General features: G+C 38.7%; 1 long non-coding RNA gene across 3 annotated transcripts in view; it reads right to left on the bottom strand.

The window, feature by feature from the left end:
• Positions 1-19,484, bottom strand: part of LOC114022877 — a 94,378-nt gene that overhangs the window by 64,337 nt on the left and 10,557 nt on the right. For all 3 annotated transcript variants that reach the window (XR_003566717.1, XR_003566716.1, XR_003566718.1), the window contains exon 3: positions 397-463. This is a non-coding gene — a long non-coding RNA (uncharacterized LOC114022877). The remainder of the gene's footprint in view (positions 1-396; positions 464-19,484) is intronic.

The raw sequence follows: 19,484 nt of genomic DNA, 5'->3' as shown, positions 1-19,484 counted from the left end.
ATTGTAAGCTCCTTGAAGGCAGCTTTATTTTTCTTATTTGTATCCCCGTTGCTTATAATAGTGATTAGTACATAGGAGGCACTTCATTCATTCATTAAACATCTATTAAACATTGGACACAACTGAAACCACTGAGCAACAACAACAAAAAGCACCTACTATGTGTCAGGTATGATGTTAAGCAGTAGGAATATAAAAAGAGGCAAAAGTCAGTTCCTGCCCTAAAGGAGCTTACAATGTAATAGAGGAGGCAACATGCAAACAAATACATACAAAGTAAGCTATTTATAGGCATTTAATAAATTGAATTAAATGCAGGTGCAGATCTCTATCTATTAAACCACCCAGCAGCACCACGGTAGGCCATTTTGATGAGTTGTTGTAACCAAGACTTACACAGGTCATCAGAGCCATATTCCAGCTTACACTCCTGTTAGTCTTCAAGAGCCCAGGGTCATCACATCTGTTGGGGAATGGTTAAAATGGTTATAATAAAATAGGAGTGTACAGTAAATAATAATAATAATAATGATGAAGAACATGAGGAATTCAGAGAACATGGAGGTACTTGTATGAACTGATGAAGGCAGCCAATGAAATAAGTGCTTACTGCTGGAGATACAAATACAAGCAAAAAGAAAGACACTCTCTGCCCTCAGGGATGTAACAAGAGAAGATAACACCCAAAAGGGAGCTGAAAAGAGGTGAAGGTACCTAGTTCCAGGCATGGTGGTTAAGTCTGGAAAGTCATGTTGGTTGGCCCCAAACCCTCCACAAAATGGAGGCCCCAAAGAGGAGTTCACCAATGAGAGAAGAGGGCTGACCCAACAAAGAAATGTTTCAAGGTAAAATGGAGTCAGGGACTGATGGATGTTCCAGCATGAGACTAAAGCTAAGGCATGTTACTGAACTCTGAAAAGTCAGAACCTAAGTGAAATAAGCCAATCCAAAAGGACAGCATACATAATGACTACAACAATGGACCAGCAGTCCAGGAGAATAGATAATGAAACCAGCCTTCCTTTCCATACAAAGGAATAGAAAGTGCAAGGGGACTAGAGGATCAAAAGAGACAAGTGTTATCTGAGGTGACAGGAATTTTGGTTAATTGTTTTTCTTTGTTACAAGGCCAGTTTCAATTGAAGGTGGAGAGGCTGGGAGGAGACTATATCTAGAAATGACTTTAATGTTAAAACAAAAGGCGCTGATAAAATTTCTAACAAAAAAAGAAACCAAGGTCACCTCCACTGTTAGAGGAAACATCAGGGTAGGACTTTAGTAGAAAACACTGCTGTTATTCTGGGGTTAAAACATTACAAGCGCATTGCCTCTCTCCTCTCCCTAAAATGTAGGCTCCTCAAGCACAGAGGTCATGTTTAAACCTATCTGTACCCTAGAACTCTGCACAGTTTCACGTACACTATGTCCTTTGATTTTTTAAGCACGTAGAAAAGAAATTGCTATCTGCATTTTAAATTGTGCCAAGATTAAACTTTCTCTTTATTTTTAATTAATTTTAAGTTTGTTTTCAATTAATTTATTACTAATAATTAAAATATTAAATAAAAGTATTAAAATAATTAATAATCAATTTAGTTTATTTTCAATTAATCAATACAGGCTTACTGAATATTTGCTATATTCATAGCACTGGGCTAGGTGTTAGAAGGGATATGAAAGTGTAAGACTTAACTAGCCTGCCTTTAAGAAGCTGATGGTCTAGTGTATAAGAAATAAGTAATATGCTTAATGCAATGATGCACAAAAAAAAGTTCAGAGAAGTGATTGCAATACATTTGAGAACTTTTATGTATTTAATGCTTTTCCCTACAATAACTCTGTGAAGTAGGTATTGTTATTAAGTCATTTTTGACTCTTTGTGACCCTATTTGGGGTTTTCTTGGCAAAGATACTGGAGTGGTTTTGATGAGGATGAGAGCTAGACCCCAAAAAGGAAAAAACCTGGACTTTCCCACATGGCCAAATCTCTGGCATTCCCCTGAGGCTATAATCCTATCAACTGGCCTTTCTTTGCGGCTACACCCAATCTCCCAATTCTGTTACCCCTAACCTAGCCTAGACCTCCCTATGTCCCTGTCCACTTCCCACCCTTAATCCTATCTAGGCTCCATTCTCCCTTGGCCACTCCTGGAGTTCTATTACCTCATAGACTACTTGGCCACTCCTAGATCCCTCCCATAGTCTTTCTGTATATAAGGTCTATCTTGTCTCTATTAAGATGCTCTTATTCTTATAATCTAGCCACTGCTCAGATTTTTTCAATCTAGCCAATAGCTCACAGATGCTCAGATTCCTTAAGAGTCCGGCTAATATGGCAGGTCTTTAATAAACCTTGTTTTTGGCTGAAAGAAGGTGTGGGTCAAATTCTTTCAGGCAGGACCCATGTGTCATGATTTTGGGATTCCAGTACCTCTAACCTCTAGATATCATCAGTTTGTCATTTCCTTCTCCAGCTCATTCTACAGATGAGGAAACTGAGGCAAACAGTATTAAGTGACTTGCCCAGGGTCACACAATTAGTAAGTGTCTGAGGCTGGATGTGAATCCAGGAAGATGAGTCTTCCCAGGCCTGGTGCTCTATCCACTGTGCCACCTAACTGCCCCTGTAGCTATAAATATCATAGTGGGTAGTGGGTAGTACAAATATTATTGGCTCTACTTTATCAGTGAGGAACATGAGGCTCAGATAGCTTACCTGACTTGTCACATCACACAGTTAGTATCAGAGCTAGGATTTAAATCCACCCATCTCCTGGATTTAGCACAAGACCAGTCTACTGCGAGTAAGCACAGGAAGCTTCATGAAGTGGGTAGCATTTCAAGTGGGCCTTGGATGATGAATAGATCTGGATACAAGCTGGGAGTGAGTTAAGTGGAAATGAGTATTGTGAATGGAGGAAAAAAGAAGACTGGCCTGAATGAAAAGAAGGGTGTACACAGAAAAAGAATGAGAAATAAAATTAGATAGCTAGAGTGGGACTACCATATTTTGTACCTCATAAACAGCAAATGCTTGTTAAAATCAATTAAGCAGAATTGAATTATGAAGGGTTATAAAAATCATTCTAGAAATTCATAGTTAAACAGTACAGCAATAAAGTCATACAGGTTTTTAATCACGTGAGTGACAATTCCAAGCATGGTAACCCAGGAATTGATAACTCCAGATCCAGGCATTGTAATATAGTAGAAAGGGAAACGAATTTGGAGAGAGATGACTAGGGCAGCAAAGTGGTGGAGTGGATAGAAGAGTCAGGCTGGGAGTCAGGAAGATTCATCTTCTTAAGTTCACATCTGGCCCCAGACACTTACTGGCTTTGTGTGACCCTGGGCAAGTCATTTAACCTTGTTTGCCTCAGTTCCTCATATGTAAAATGAGCTGGAAAAGGAAATGGCAAACCATTCCAGTATCTTTGCCAAGAAAACCCCAAATAGGGTCACAAAGAGTTGAATGTAACTGAAAAATGACTCAACAACAACAAAAGACTAAGGTTCTAATTCTGACTCTGCTACTTAGTACTAATGAGATCAAAGGTAAGTCACTCAACCTCCCCAGGGCCCTGTATCTTCAACCATAAAAGGAAAGGATTGGCTAAGTGGTCTTAAGGTTCACTTCCAGTTCAAAGTTCTATGAAATACCAAATTAGGAGGATTTCTCTGACAGTGATATGTGGTATTAATTAGAGGGAGAGAGCTGGGAGGCTCCTGCAATAATTCCAGAGGGAGATAATACATCTGCACTAGGGTGATAGGTGAGGAGGAACCTAAAGAAAAATATTGTGAAGGGTATTTCAAGGAGAAATTCCATGGGATTTGTAGATTGGTTGATTGTGAGGTCCGAGGGAGAAGAAGCCTGGGAGACTGGAAGAACAGTAACATCGAACAGAAGTGGAATGGATGGAAAGAGGAACAAAGATTTTATGCTTTGGGGAAGATGATGAATTCAATTTGAATTTAAAGTGATAGTGGAATATATTTATTTGTTTTGTATGACTAAATGTATGTATTATGAGAAAGAACTTCTCTCTGGTAGGGAGTGGGTAATTATAGATACAAAAAAGGAAAAAGAAAAAACACCAATAAAGTGCTGAACATGAACAGGAAAAAAACAAACAAACAAAAAAGATTCAAAAAGGGATCTAAAAGGGGCAATTGTGTTACTATTATATTAAAGTTAATATACACTATTTAAAAACAAGTTGCATGTAACAAATTCATCTTCCTTTTTGTTGAAATGTCTATGGATGATTAAATTCATGACAAAAGTGTTAAATATAAAATAAAAAGTGATGATAGAAAATCCAAGTTTAGATAGCATGGCACTAGAGAAGTAGACTTTAGAGTACCATTCATAGAGATCATGGTGGAAGGTGTGTGAATAGGCATGTAGAAACATAAACAGAGAGAGAGACAGCAGATCTCAGAGTATAAATACTACTTTCCTCTCTGAAACTCATCAGTCTTGTTTTCTAATCCAGGGTTTAGTGGGTCAGCTAGTTTAGTCTATGTAGAAATCAATAATCAGCCTAATCAATAATAAGCTTGTTTGTTTCCCTTAAGCTAACATAAAATGACACTTAAAAAAATATACAGAAAGAAGTAAATAGTTAGCTTTAGGTCAACCAGGAAAAGCTTTCAAGGATGTTTGAGTGAAAAGTTTAATATGGACATTAATTTAGTCCCAGATCATATTGGTCAATACACCAATGATTCCTTTTTGAATTAACAATTGCCTGGCCTCTGCCATGTCAGGACCTGATAACTGAGTTACTACATTATATTACATTTGGTCTACTGAGATGTAATGTCTGATAGTATTTTCATAATATTTTTATTTCAGAGGATAGTAAAACACTAACACCAACGTAGGATTGTATTTAGTTTGACTGTGACCCCAGATTGGGAGGGAGGAGGGGGAAGCATTTCAGAGATGGCTTTTTCTGCTCCAGGGAAGAAAGGATGAAGGATAAAGATAATACCTTCTGTTGCTTTTCAATGACCCCCAGGGATTGTCATTGGAGTAGCATTAACAATCTCCACCATGTCTGGCCACCTTCTTTAAGCCAGATGGGGAAAGCAAATGGTATACTTAGTGCATGGGGGAGGGTACAGAATGAGAAAGACAGACCAGGATTATTTTATTAGCAGTCTCTTTTAAGTCAAACTAATAAACTCATTTGCAAATAGTCAAAAACAAAAATTTAAAAAATAAAAAATAGTGAACAACCTTTTTTTCCCTTTGTTCATCATTTTAAAAAAATGCTTTAAAAAGATGAAGCAACATTGCCCATTTCTAACCCAGCTAGGGAGGTCGAACAATTAGGTGTCTTTGCACACTGATAGTAACTTAAGCAGCCCGGGAAGATGGCAAGAACTAATTTAGTTTTAGTGCCCTCTAAGAGGGTGATTTGCCAGATGGTCCTCTGGTGCCTTGATGAAACGAGTTGGCTCCCTGGCCCTGTTTTAATATCTAGTCACTGGAGAAAACCTTAGAATGAAAAATATAAACTGTAAAACACTTTGAGATTCCTTCCCAGGAATCATAATGGGAGTGCAGTCCATTCAAACAAGGGTCTTCCTTTAGTTCTTCTATCAGAATTTTTTTGGGGGTCAGAGAGAAAAGGGGAGGGCCAGCCTTGTGATTTCATCAGATTAGAATACAGACTATCATTGTGGAAATATCTTCCGTTGATACAGATCAGTAACATACTTTTAGAGAGTTGTCTGGAATACTGAGAATTTAAGTGACTTATACGGGTTTAGATAGCTACTATGTCCAGTTCAGGGCACATAGGTGACACAGCAGATAAGAGCGTAAGGGCTAGATTCAGTAAGACTCATCTTCCTGAGTTCAAATCCAGCCTCGGACACTTACTAGCTATGTGACCCTGGACAAATCACTCAAATCTGTTTGCCTCAGTTTCCTCATCTGTAAAATAAGCCGAAGAAGAAAATGGCAAACCACTCCAGTATCTGCTGAGAAAACCCCAAATGGGGTCACAACAAGTCGGATATGACTGAAACAATTAAACAACAACAAATATGTTAGAGGTAGCACTTAAACCCTCGAATTCCTGACTCTCAAGCCAACCCTCTCCCCACAAGCTACACTGCCTCTCTTCTTCATCAAATAAACTACAAATGAACGACTCAGTCACTAGATCTCCATCTTGATAGTGGCTACCTTTATTCATAGACATAAAAGCTATTAGAAATGGAAGGGACCTAGTCCAACCCCATGGTTTTGGTTTTTTGTTTTTTTTAATTTTTGCGACTTTAATTCTCCTTCAAGTAACAACAAGGAAAAGGGATTGGATTTGATTTTGTTTGTATAGGGAACTGTCTAGATGAGGAAACTCCTACTAACAATTCAGCTGGACATAATTCCTGAAACCTATAGCCCTAGATCAGGGGTTCTTAACCTAGAGTACATGAGTGTCATGTAAAAAAAAAATTAAGATAATTGCATTTCAATGTGATTGTTTTCCTTTGTTTTACGCATTTAAAATATCATTTTGAGAAAAGGTCCAAAGGCTCTACCAGACTGCCAAAGGGTTCATGACACAAAACGATGAAGAATTTCTTCCTTAGAGAGGTGAAATAATCTGCCCAAGGTCACATAGCAAGTATTTGTCAGATTGGAACCAGATTGCAACCTTTTTGAAGACGGCTCTCTCCATCTACTATGCTATATTGCCCCCCTGAAACCCAACAATGTTTTAAATCTGATCTAGAATCAAAGATTATTGCTTTTCAGTTGTGGCTGACTCTTCATGACTCCATTTGGGGTTTTCTTGACAGATACTAGAGTAGTTTGCCATTTCCTTTTCAAGCTTATTTTGCAGATGAGAAAACTGAGGCAAACAGGGTGAAGTGACTTCAGGGTCACACAGCTGGTGTCTAAGGCCAGATCTGAACTCAGATTTTCCTGACTCCAGCCTCAGTACTCTATCCACTGTATCACCTAGATGCCCAATGGACTTAATACAGATTTAATAAAGAATTTACTGGATTTAATACAGATATTCAATTTACTTTAGCCCTCCTGCAGTTTAGAACTCCCCAAGTCAAGGGGATCTACCTATCTCAGCCACCCCCCCAAGGAGCGGAGATGCTAGGTGAGAGCCATCAGACATGGGAACACAATAGGATTTCCAAGGAAGCTTTGAGCAAAATGAAAGGAACAAAAAGAAGTTACTTTGTCCAAAAGAAAACCACTTTGGGTTTTAGAAAAGAAAGTGAAATAACATACAATGACTCCCTTATCTGTCAGTGTGGCAGAGCTTATTGAAGCTCTTTGTTGACAATGAAAGGACCACCCTGGCTGGAAGTTTTTAAAGAATGAAGGGATTTTGTTCCAAGAACCGGTTCCTAATCATACTCAATTTTCTTTCAGTGGCAATCATCTCTCTGAACATCACATTCTCTGTTGAGCTGCAAAAATAAAAAATAGAATAAAATAAAACTAAAAGCAGCTTTTTAGTATGAGCAGAAGGGAAAAATGGGGAGAAAAGTCAGTTGGAATATTTCCAAGTGTTTAATAAACATATGGGTTGTGTAGACATAGTATAGACCAGACCTACTTCTAGCATCACAATGTTGAAACAACATTGCTCAATGATGCATTTATGACTCTGATGCCCAAATCATCTTTGTTTATCTCTAGCCATATCATATATTACTTGGATACAAATAGTAAACATCCAAAATGGCATAATATTGAATAAAGTATGGTGTAATGGAATGATACTGGAATGAGAGTTAGATGATGCTCAGGTGGATAGAGCACTGGGTTTAGAGTCAGAAAGACTCCTCTTCCTGAGTTCACTAGATTACTTACTAGCTGTGTGACCCTAGGCAAGTCACTTCACCCTGTTTGCCTCAGTTTCCTCATCTGTAAAATTAGCTGGAGAAGGAAAAAGCAAACCATTCCAGTAGCTTTGCCAAGAAAACTCCAATGGGGTCACAAAAAGTTGGACATGACTGAAATGATTCAACAACAACTACTTAGATAGGTATATGAGTTGGTCCTTGGACTTCACCAGATTCCCTGGGTGTTCCCTGACACAAAAAAGGTTAGGAACCCTTGGACTATTGGTCAATAGGAAGGAGTGAGAAGACCTAGGTTATTATCAGCTTCTGCCACTTAGTGATACTTTGAGCAAGTTACTTATCTTCTCTGGACCTGTTTCCTCATACATAAAAAAAGACCAAGGCAGAGTAAATGAAACCAAAGACCTCTTCCAGCTTAAAATCTATGATCCTATGAGCCTGTGATCCCTTCCAGCTCTAAAATTCTACATGCTAATGGCTAATTCTGGCTAGGAATGAAGAACAACTGGAACTGGGTAACAGAGAAGACCTGTGACAAAATGCAACTACAAATCCCCTCCCTCAAGTCAATGGCTTTAATTTCTCTGCTAAATATGTTGCTCACAGAATCACAGAATGTTAGAGCTGGGGAAAACTTAAGAAATCCTCTAGGACAACTTTTTTTTCTTTAAATAATTTTTTAATTTTTAAAATTTAATTTTTAATTTTTTCATATGTGAAGTATTCATTTTTCCCTCTGCTTTCCCCTTATCTCCTTCTTGTTGCTGAGTCATTTTCGCCATGTCCAACTCTTCATGACCCCATTTGGGGTTTCCTTGGCAAAGATACAAGAGTGGTTTGCCATTTCCTTCTCCAGCTCATTTTATAGATGAGGAAACTGAGGCAAACAGGGTTAAGTGTTACACAACTAGTAAGTGTCTGAGGCTGGATTTTAACTCAGGAAGATGAGTCTTCCTGATTCCAAGCTGAATGCTCTATCCATTGTAGTACCTAACCGCTGCCCTCCCACTTTACCTCCTATAAACCCCCTTTTCCTTTAGAAGAAAAAAAGAAATGTAAAACCTTGTAACAAATATGCATAGTTAAGCAAAACAAATTCCCATACAGGTCATGTCCAAAAATGTATTTCTCATTCTGCCTATTGGAAGCCATTATTTCTCTATCAAGGAGTGGGTAGCATTTTTTAACAATAGTCCTCTGGAATTGTGGTTGATCATTGCAATGATTAGCATTCTTAAATCTTTCAAAATTGTTCATCTTTTCGTTGTTATTATAGTATAAATTATATTCTTCATTCAGTACACTTCGCTCTGCATCAGTTCATACAAGTCTTCCCAGGTTTCTCTGAAACCACCCCTTTTGTTGTTTCCCACAATTGCATTCATATACCGTAACTGGTTCAGCCATTGCCCAATGGATGGGCACCCCCTGAGTTTTCAGTTCTCTGACTCTACAAAAAAGAGCCGTCTAAAATATTTTTGTACGTGTAGGATCTTTTCCTATTTCTTTGATCTCTTTGGGGACATGAGCCAAGTAGTGGTATAGTTGGGTCAAAGGGTATTCACAGTTTAGTAGGCATAATTCAAATTGCTTTCCAGAATGACTATACTAATTCACTGCTTCAACAACAGTGCACCAATGTGCCTGTTCTCCCAAAGGCTCCCTCATGCCATCCCAAAAACCCTTTCTTTTAACAGCTGAGAAAATTGAGCCCAACCCAAGGATAATGAGGCTTGCCCAAGGTCACATTAGTAAGTAGTGAAAGGGATTTGAACCCAGGTCTTCTGATTCCAAGATCTTTGCTCTTTCCACTGTCATGCTAAGTGATCTCTCTAAGTACCCATGAATCACCTCTGTTTGAATCTGTTGCCACACAGCATCCAAAACCAACTTGAAGTTGAAAGCTTGAAAATTTCCTAGGCGAGAGGGGAAAAGAATTTCAGCTAATTTGGGGGCAAATTATTCTGTGTACTTCTTGACATTCCAAAGAGAAGGTTGTATTTTTGTGACTTGGAAACAATGAGTCCAGTGCTATTTTAAGGTTGTGACAGGATTAAACAGGAATAATTAAAATAGCAGTATTGTATTTTGTATTTCTTTTTTATCATGGCTACTTTTAGCAATTTCCCCTCTTTGACTTTACTTTTATATCCCTTGATTAGGGATTCGTACTGCACACTAATGTCCTTGAGGACTAAACACAAAGCATCATTGTATAACAGAAAGAGGGCTACCTTTAGAATCAGAAGACAGGGTGCCAACAATGCCCACTTACTAGGTGCTAGGTGACACAGTGGGAAGAATCACAGATCAGGAGTCAAGCAGACTCAAGTTCACATCCAGCCTAGGATGCTTAATAGCTGTGTGACCCTGTCCAAGTCACTTGACCTTTGTCTGCCTCAGTTTCTTCATCTGTAAAAAGAGCTGAAGAAGGAAATGGCAAACCATTCTAGGATCTTTATCAAGAAAACCCCAAATGGGGTCATGAAGAGTCAGACACCACTAAACAACCATAACCTTTGATTCTAGAGATTTAATATATCATTAGGCTTCAAGGGGACAACATAGCATAGAGTAGGGAGAGGGCAGGCTTCAAAAAGGTTCAAATCTGGTTCCAATCTGACAAATACTTCCTATGTGATCTTGGGCAGATTACTTCACCTCTCTAAGGGAGAAATATAAAATGGGGATAATAACAGCACTTACCTCCCAGGGATATTGTGAGATAAACATAAAATGAGATGATGCTTATAAAGTACTTTGTAAATCTTAAAATAATTATAATTACTTTAGCTATTATTTAGCTAGCTATTATCATTATATAGCTATGACCAGCTGTGGGAGTTTAGGCAAGTCACTTAACCTCAGTTTCCTAAATGAAAAATGGAATAAAAATATTTGTACTATTTATATTACAGGGTCATTGTGAGGATAGAATTAAATAGTGCATATTAACACTACCTAAAACCAAGCAATTATTTGCCCTTGTGTTTCTCTTTCCTTACTAGTAAATAAGAATATTCCTCCACCTCCTCCTAACCAGTAGTCAGGAAATGACAGTAGAGCATTGATACCAGAACTGATTCTCCCCTCTCTAATTCTGGAGTAGACAATAATAGAACTAACACCTACCTACCTGGGAAAATATTAACTGACTAACAAGTATATGAATTCCTGCAATGGGATCCAGGCCTGTGTTAATCAGAATAAGACAAATTGAAGAATTTCACAACCTAGACCCAGTCTTCAAGGAGCTCATGTCATCTTTCTTGACATTTCATTCACTTCATTTCATATTGCCCTTAGGGGTTCATTTTAACCAAATGTCACCTGTAAAAATGTTCACTTTGGAGAGAAGAAGAAAAGGGATATTTAAAAATGGGATTTATGGGGAGTCCCAAAAACTACCAGGGATAGCCCTGTTTGCAGGTATTTGTAGAGATATGAGGCAGGGAGGATGTTGAGAGAGCCACATAAAGGAAGTGCCAAAATCATATAACCCAAGGAGGCCAATAAGAAGGGTAAAGGTGTTTTATATGTATGTGTATGTGTACATTGTGGTTGTTGTTGTTGCTTGTCCTTTGTTCTCAAAGAGGACTATGACATCAGGAAGGTGAACATGACTGGATTTAAGTGAGGGAGGGCTGTGCAAAGTCACCAGCCTCACTTTCTCCCCCCAGAGCCATCTGGGTTCAGTGGGTGGCATATAGATCAGGACACTGGAGATGGCCCTGGATGCAGTGGGAGAACTTGGCCTTTTTAAGCTAAGGTCTTCAGGAGGCCTCAGTTCCACAGAAGCAACAGCCATTCAGTGATTAAGGCTAGGGGAAAATGAGGCAAAGAATGGCCTCTTTATCTAGTCAAAAAAAAAAAAAAAATCAAAGTGGGAGGGGAAGACCCTCAGGGTTTCTGGCCAAAATAGAAACAATTGCTATTTACGTTCAATCTGAGTCAATTAGGGTCCAAACAATGACTAAGTAGGGCTTGACCTACTTGGCCAGTCAATGATATATGTCTGTGTATGTATGTTTAGTATACATATAGAGTGTATATGTAAATGTGCATATCCATGTGTGTGTTTATGTGTATGTATACGTATATACATACATACACATGGATACATACACAGAGACACATACAATATTCATAGCAGCATTTCAAAAGGCAGCAGAAAAAAATACAAAAACCATGGAAACAAAGTAGGTGCCAATCTACTTGGAAGCTGGACAAATTCTGGTCTAGGAACATAAAGCAATATTGCAACATAAGAAACAATGGAGATGAAGATAAGTATGGTGAAACTGTGCGATTCAATATAAAATCAGCAGAAAGAAGAGAACATAGACAATGAATGTATAAACAAATGAATGTGAACATGCATGAATGAATAAGCGAGTGGGAAAAAAAGCATTTAAGTGCTTACTATGTGTCAGGCATTATGCTAGGTACAGGGGATACAAGTACAAGAGAGACAGACCTTAATCTCAAGGAATTCACACTCCCACAGAGTGGAAGACAGCACGTATAAGGAAGTGGGAGATAGAGAAGGGAGTTTTGGTCAGGGGAGCTATAGGGATGATGAGTGGAGACACCCTTTCCAAAAGCAACGATGATAGTGTTTGAATTGCTGTTGCCTGGTGAAAAGGGGTTGGGGGAGGATGGAAGAGGAAAGAAACATAGTCAGCGGCATGGCAGGAAGATGGCCAGGGTGAAGCACAGTGGGAGATCTGGGACCATCTGTCACTAATTAGGACGACACAAGGTAGAAGTTCCCAAGGCAAGTTGTGGAGGTCCTCCGGGGCACTGGAGGCAGTGGAAGGCAGTTTCAGAGGGTGCTGCAACAACAGTAGCTCCCAGGCTACTTGGTAGGATGATGATGAGAGTGAATGAGCACCAAATGTAAAGGAAACAGTACTAAATCAGAACTCAAATCAAGTCCATCATCAATCTAGAACCTAGAGGACTGATGATGAAACATACCTCCCTCTTCTCATTAGGGAGCTGGTGAACTACAGGTAATAATAATAGCCTTTATATAGCAGTTTAAGAGTTGCAAAGAGCTTTATAAATAATTTTTTTCATTTGATCCTCACAACAACTCTGGGAAATAGGTGTCATTACGGCATGTTAGACTCAAACCTAATGATCAGGAGGTCCTGAGTTCAAATCTAACCTACCTTAAACATTTACTAGCTGTGTGACCCTGAACAAGTACTTGACTGCTCTGTGCCTGTTTGCTCATCAGTAAAATGGGGATAATAACTCCCTTGTTATTGCAAAGATTATTGAGATAATATTTGTAAAATGCTTATAAATGCTATCATCATTATCATCATCATTATTGGCAGCTAGGTGGCAACTGGCTAGAGCGCCAGACCTAGAGTCAGGAAGACCTGAGTTCAAATCTGGCCTTAGATACTTACTAGCTGTGTGACCTAGGGCAAGTCACTTAACCCTGTTGGCTTCAGTTTCCTGATCTGTAAAATGAGCTGAAGAAGGAAATGACAAGTACTCCAGTATCTTTGCCAAGAAAACCCCCAAAAGAGGGTTTTGACCAAAAATGACTGAACAAATCCAAAAATTATTATTATTAGCTAAGTATTATTAAATCAGAATCCAGTTCTTCTCAATCCATCCTTTAGATTCTACTACAATTGTCCCTAAGGTTTCCCTTTGGTGTTCATTTTAATATAACCTTTTTATTTTGTCAGGACCAATAATTTTATTGCTTCAAAGAATGCCTGGGGCAGGAATTCCCTTTCTCAGTATAGACAGCTAACTGTTCTGCATGTTATACTGTTGTTTTAGACTGTTGCCTGGACACTGAGATATACAGTGAATCAGACTCATATAGCCAGTATATGTCAGAAGTAGGGTTTTAACCCACTTCTTCCTGACCCTAAGGTTAGCCCTATCCCACTACCCTAAGCTGCTTCAAAATGACTTAGAAACATTATAAGGGCAGAGAGGCAGTGCAGTGGATAGAGAGCTAAGCCTGGAATCAGGAAGACCTGAATTCAAATGTGACTTAAACACTTGCTAGCTGTATGACTCCGGTCAAGTCACTTAACCTGTCCCAGACCTCAGGTTCCTCAACTGTGAAATCAAAATAGTGACAACACCTACCTCACACGGTTGTAAGGATTTAATGAGATTATATTTGTAAAGCACATAGCACAGTGCCTGGCACATTGTAGACACTATATGCTTACTCCCTTCCCCACCCATCTCGTTCAGATATAAATTGAACCTGACAGCATTTGGGGTCTCTTCCCACTCTGAGATTCTCTGATTCTGTCTTGTTTTGGGGTGTGGATGTGGTATAGGGGGGTGTCTCTGTGTATTTGTACTTGGGGAGATGGAAGAAGCCAAGTTTGATTTATCGCAGGCTCTCGATTATCCTAGGCAATACTTGAAGAATCACAAAGAGTAGTCTTTCCCTAAAAGTGCTGTAATATTCCTTTCCCATTACCAGTTCAACTTGGACATGTACCAGGAGGAAATCTGAGGCAGGCACCCTGCAGATAGAGGAAAGTACTTTTAGCTCCTGATCATTGCTTTTAATTAAGAGTCCAGTAGGGCAATCTGCTGCTGTTCCAGGCAGATGCAGAGATTAGCCTGTTCAGAAACATGACATAATGAATACTAAACATTTACTTTTTATCAAAATGATTTTATCTATTCAGAACATTTCAGGTTTTTTTTTAAAGGCATTGAACCTCAATGGTGTACTTTCTGACTCATAAGGAAGATGTACTGTAAATATCTGTTGCTCATAATAATCCAGCACTTAGCACAGTGCCTGGAACACAGTAAGAGCTTAATAACTGCTTGTTTATGATGATAGTAACCAACAAGTATTTTTTAGTGCCTACTATGTACCAGGAACCATGCTAGGTACTGGGGATAAAAAATAGAAAAATGGAACAATTCCTGATGTCATTGAGCGTACATTCTAACAGAGAAAACAATATGCACACCTCTAAGTACTGAGTTATCACTTCCACATTGCGACTTTCCCCATCGTGGTTTCAATATATCATGGGGTAGCGCAAGAAAATAAACTAGAATTTGGGCAGGGTTTTGCAGAAGCTGTAGACAACACAGAGCCTATGACCAAATACTTAACCCAAATTTTATAAGGTGCTGTAAACACCTCATTAAAAAAAAAAAAAGAATTCAGACTTCTTTGTATGAAGGAAAGGACAAAAAATTTTACTTAGATTTTCCAGATTACAGAGACACTGTTACCCTAACCTTGGTGATGTGGAAGGAATAATTCTATGCATAATGTGTAAAAAATAAAATGATCAAGCATTAGTTCTGTAACACATCTCTAATCCCCCCCAACACTCAAGGACTCCCATTTATTATCTAATTTTATTAATCAGTATATATTAGGCATTTTTATCTTGACATTACTGTGTGGAAGGGGCAGATAGGTGGTGCAGTGGATAGAGCTCTGGCCTTGGAGTCAGGAGGACCTGAGTTCAAATCCAGCCTCAGACACTTAACACTTACTAGCTGTGTGACCCTGAGCAAGTCACTTAACCCCGATTGCCTTACCAAAAAGCAAAAACAAACAAACAAACAAAAAAAGTAATAGCAAGACATTACTGTGTGGAGTAGTGTGGGAGACCAATTTGTTTTGTAGATAGGTATATGAGGTTTGAGAAAATGGTATTAAAATATTCCTTGCCATCTCTTTCATGAGTCTGGTTTTCTGCCCTGATAAATCCACATAGGAAACCCTTCTTTAATTGCTTTAAGATTTGCAAAGCACTTTACAAATATCTCAGTTTATCCTCACAACAGCCCTGGGAGGTAGGTGCTACTGTTATCTCCATTTTAAAGATAAAGAAACTGAGGCACAGAGAGAGCTTCAATAATTTGTCCAAGGTCACCTGGTCAGTTAGTGTCTGAGGCTAGATTTGAACTCAGGGACTTTCTGACTCTAAAGCTGGCACTCTTTCCACTGTACCACCTAACTTCAATAGTTTAGCTCTAGCTATTTAATCTCTGAGCTTTCTCGTTAAATGGGGCTAAGGAGGAAAGCATCCCTGGACTATTCAAAGGAATATGCAATTTCTAGCCTACTCTTTTCCTCCTACTCTAGTTTTCATGGTCTGTCTACAGTGTCTCTTCAAGATGTATTTACTGATGGACTAGCTCAATAAACTAACCATCTAACTATCACATTGTCTTGGCACTAAGCATTGTTCATCCTTTGAGTGAAGCCCATTGGAGCAGTCTTGAAGGATGTTTCTACCTACTGTCTCCTGGAATCAATTTACAAATATATGGCTAGTTTCCTATGAGTGCATCAGTCTTTTGCCTTTCAGTTCCAAAAACCCAGGACCTATTTGGCTTAGAAAGGAGACCTCTCTTATACACATGTAGTGTTAAGATACTGGTACCTAGAACTACCTCTTTTATCTTCCCGATAGAATACATTGTTCCCTGATTATAACAAGAAGCCTATGAATATGTTTTGCTATTGAAACAATGTCATAAATGGTACTTAAGTGTCACTGAGCTAATATTGCTATGTATCATATTCACATACCAATGGATGGGTCATCTCATTAATGTGGATATCCCCTGCAACATACAAAAAGCAATCCGTCAGCCACACTTGTTGCAAAAACTTTCCTCTCCTTTTCATTTTTGTTGCATTGATTTTGTTTATACAAAAAACTTTTTAATTTTATATAATCAAAATTATCTATTTTACATTTTGTAATGCTTTCTATATTTTCTTTGGTAATTCTTCCCTTATCCATAGATATGACAAAAAAAAAAAAGCAACTATACCATGCTCTCCTAATTTGTTTATGGTATCACCCTTAACATCTTGATCATGTACCCATTTTGACTTTATCTTGGTATATGGTGTGAGATGTGGTCTATTCCTAGTTTCTACCACACTATTTTCTAGTTTTCCCAGCACTTTTCATCAAATAATGCGTTTTTGTTCCAAAAGCTTGGATCTTTGGGTCTATGATATACTAGATTACAATGGTCATTTACTAGAATGTAATGTGTATTTAATCTGTTCCACTAATCCACCACTCTATTTCTTAGCCAGTGTCAAATTGTTTTTGATAATTACTGCTTTATAAAACAGTCTGAGATCTGGTATAGCTAGGCTAATATATACATGACTTGTGCAACTATTAAACATATCTTCATACAAGTTCACCACAGAGTTGAATAGTTTCAAGTAAGGCTCACAGCCTGCCAAAAGTCCAAGTCACTTCAGAATGTCAGTTAATAGGTTTGTTCTCCTTAGGATGGCAGTTAAGTCATGAAGGAGTCATTCTCCTTAGAACGGCAATTAATTTTACAGACAAGCATTCTCTTTCCTCTAGTAAAGTCCTCCAAACTCTCTGTAATCCTGGGTCTGGGCAACCAGGAAGCTCTCCAAACAACAAAGGCAGAAAGGAGAATGGATTGTTGTTGTTCAGTCATTTTCATGTCTGACTCTTCATACCCCATTTGGAGTTTTCTTGGCAAAGATACTGGAATGGTTTGCCATTTCCTTCTCCAGCTCATCTTACAGATGAAGAAACAAGAGACAAACAGGGTTAAGTGACTTGTCCAGGGTCACATAACTGGTAAGTATTTGAGGCTGGATTTGACCTTAGGTCTTCCTGACTCTAGGCCCATACTATGCCAACTAGCTGCTCCCTAATGACTGGTATTTACCATCCACTGTACCTGAGGACAACGTACATAGAGAGTATATAGGTATATGTGTGTATGTTCACACATACATACATACATACATATCTATCCATATCTATATATCTGCATTTAATTGAAGCTGGCAGGGGAGAGGGGGAAAATAAAGTAAAAAGTGCACAGCGGAGAACAAAAGAAAACCTAGAAGAAAGCAAAGAAAAGCTGGGTAGCTTTGAAAATAAAATACAGTTTTTATTATATAGGTTTTCTTGAAATGGAATTTTTTATATTGAATCCTCTCTTATGTTCTGCTATGTACTTGAAAATATTTTTTTCTTTTCTCATTTTGTATTTAAGTTTAAAATGAATAAAAAATTTACCAAAAAAATTTTTTTTCCCTTAGCTACCACATCTGATGATCCTTCAGATCTTTTCCAGCACCAATAGCCTATGACTCTATGAATGAATCATGTTTTTAATGTACTGTTTCTTCTAAAAGCTGACAGGAATTGGGATTTTATGTTATTTATTTAATATTCTATTTAGTGCAATATTTAATAACAGACTGTAAGATCCATGAGGACAGGAAACATTCTATCTAAACTTCTCCCCCAGCACTTAGCATAGTACTCTGCACAGAGTAGGTGCTTTAATAATATTTGTTGGTTAACCACCAGATGATATCCATGAGCAGAGCAATCTGAGTTGTCAATTTTTCCTTCGGGGCTGACTGCAAATGCACAGAAAACTCATCATTTCCTTTAGTGTGGGTAGATCTTCTATAGAAAGCAAGGGCCTTGTTTTCCCTTTCCAATCATTTCACTCCCCCTCCCTTTATGGAGGCATGGCTTTCTTTTCAAGCCTTGCACATACTGCACGACTGAACTATCAGGGACATAGAAAAGCCTCCCACTTGCTAGCCAAGAGTTTTTACTGGCTCATGTCTCAGAGGAATCTTGTCCCAAAGATATTCTCTCTCTCTCTCTCTTTCTCTCTCCCTCTCTCTCTCCTTGTCCTTCCCTCCCCCCCTTTCTGCCTTTGTCTTTCTGTGTGAGTGTTTCTTCCACTCTCTGTCACTCTCTCTGTTTCTCTGTCTCTCTCTAATGAAATTCCAGTTCAGTTAAATCCATAGCTCTTATATCTCCAGCCAGATTGCTCTGCCAGCTCCAACCTGGATTGTTTTTTTTAAACCTGAGTCATTAAAACCAGCCCCCTTTGAGTTTCCTCCCTTTCTTCTCAAACTCCTGCATGAATTCAAGTAGAATTGGCATAGATAGCTATCTAGTGTTAATGCAGTGCCACATCCTTAATGAAAAAAAAAAAAAACAACCTAAAAATACTGCAGAAAGAAATAACAGTTCTAAAGGGGCTAGCCTCCCAACCACTAGGGGCCAAGGGAAAAGAGGGGGAAAAACAGTGAATTTCTCTCAGTAAGAGAGACAGAAGAAGACGTAGAATAGAAAAGGGCAGGTACATGGGTCCCCATTCTCAGACGAGTACAAAGGGAATAACTGAGTCATTCTCCCCAACAAACACCTATCCATGCATGTCAGATGGGCACTAGCAGACTCCTGACCATCTTCTCCATATGGCAGTATCCCCTGCTCTTATTCTCTTCTTCATGAGGGACTACAAGCCACTCAGCTCATAGTTTAACCCACACTAGAAAAGTTCAGCATCCTAGCTTCAGCCTCTGTCATTCTCCTCTATACTTAAGGTCAAAGCCTCCTATCCTTTCGCCTTTCAGGAAGAATTTCTGTCAACTTCCCCAAAGCCAGTGGCAGACCCTGATTCCCTCTGACCTCTTGGAAGAATCATTGAAGTTGAATGAATTAATGAATGATAGAGAAAGAGAGAAAAAGGAAGGAAGGAAGCAAGGAAGGAATGAAGCAAGGAAGGAAGGAAGGAAGGAAGGAAGGAAGGAAGGAAGGAAGGAAGGAAGGAAG

This window comes from Vombatus ursinus, unplaced genomic scaffold (genome assembly GCF_900497805.2).
Source record: "Vombatus ursinus unplaced genomic scaffold, bare-nosed wombat genome assembly UNPS02014814.1, whole genome shotgun sequence".
NCBI classification, from domain to species: Eukaryota; Metazoa; Chordata; class Mammalia; order Diprotodontia; family Vombatidae; genus Vombatus; species Vombatus ursinus.
Note: the sequence above shows the minus strand (reverse complement) of the source record. Positions and strands in the feature narration are given on the sequence as shown.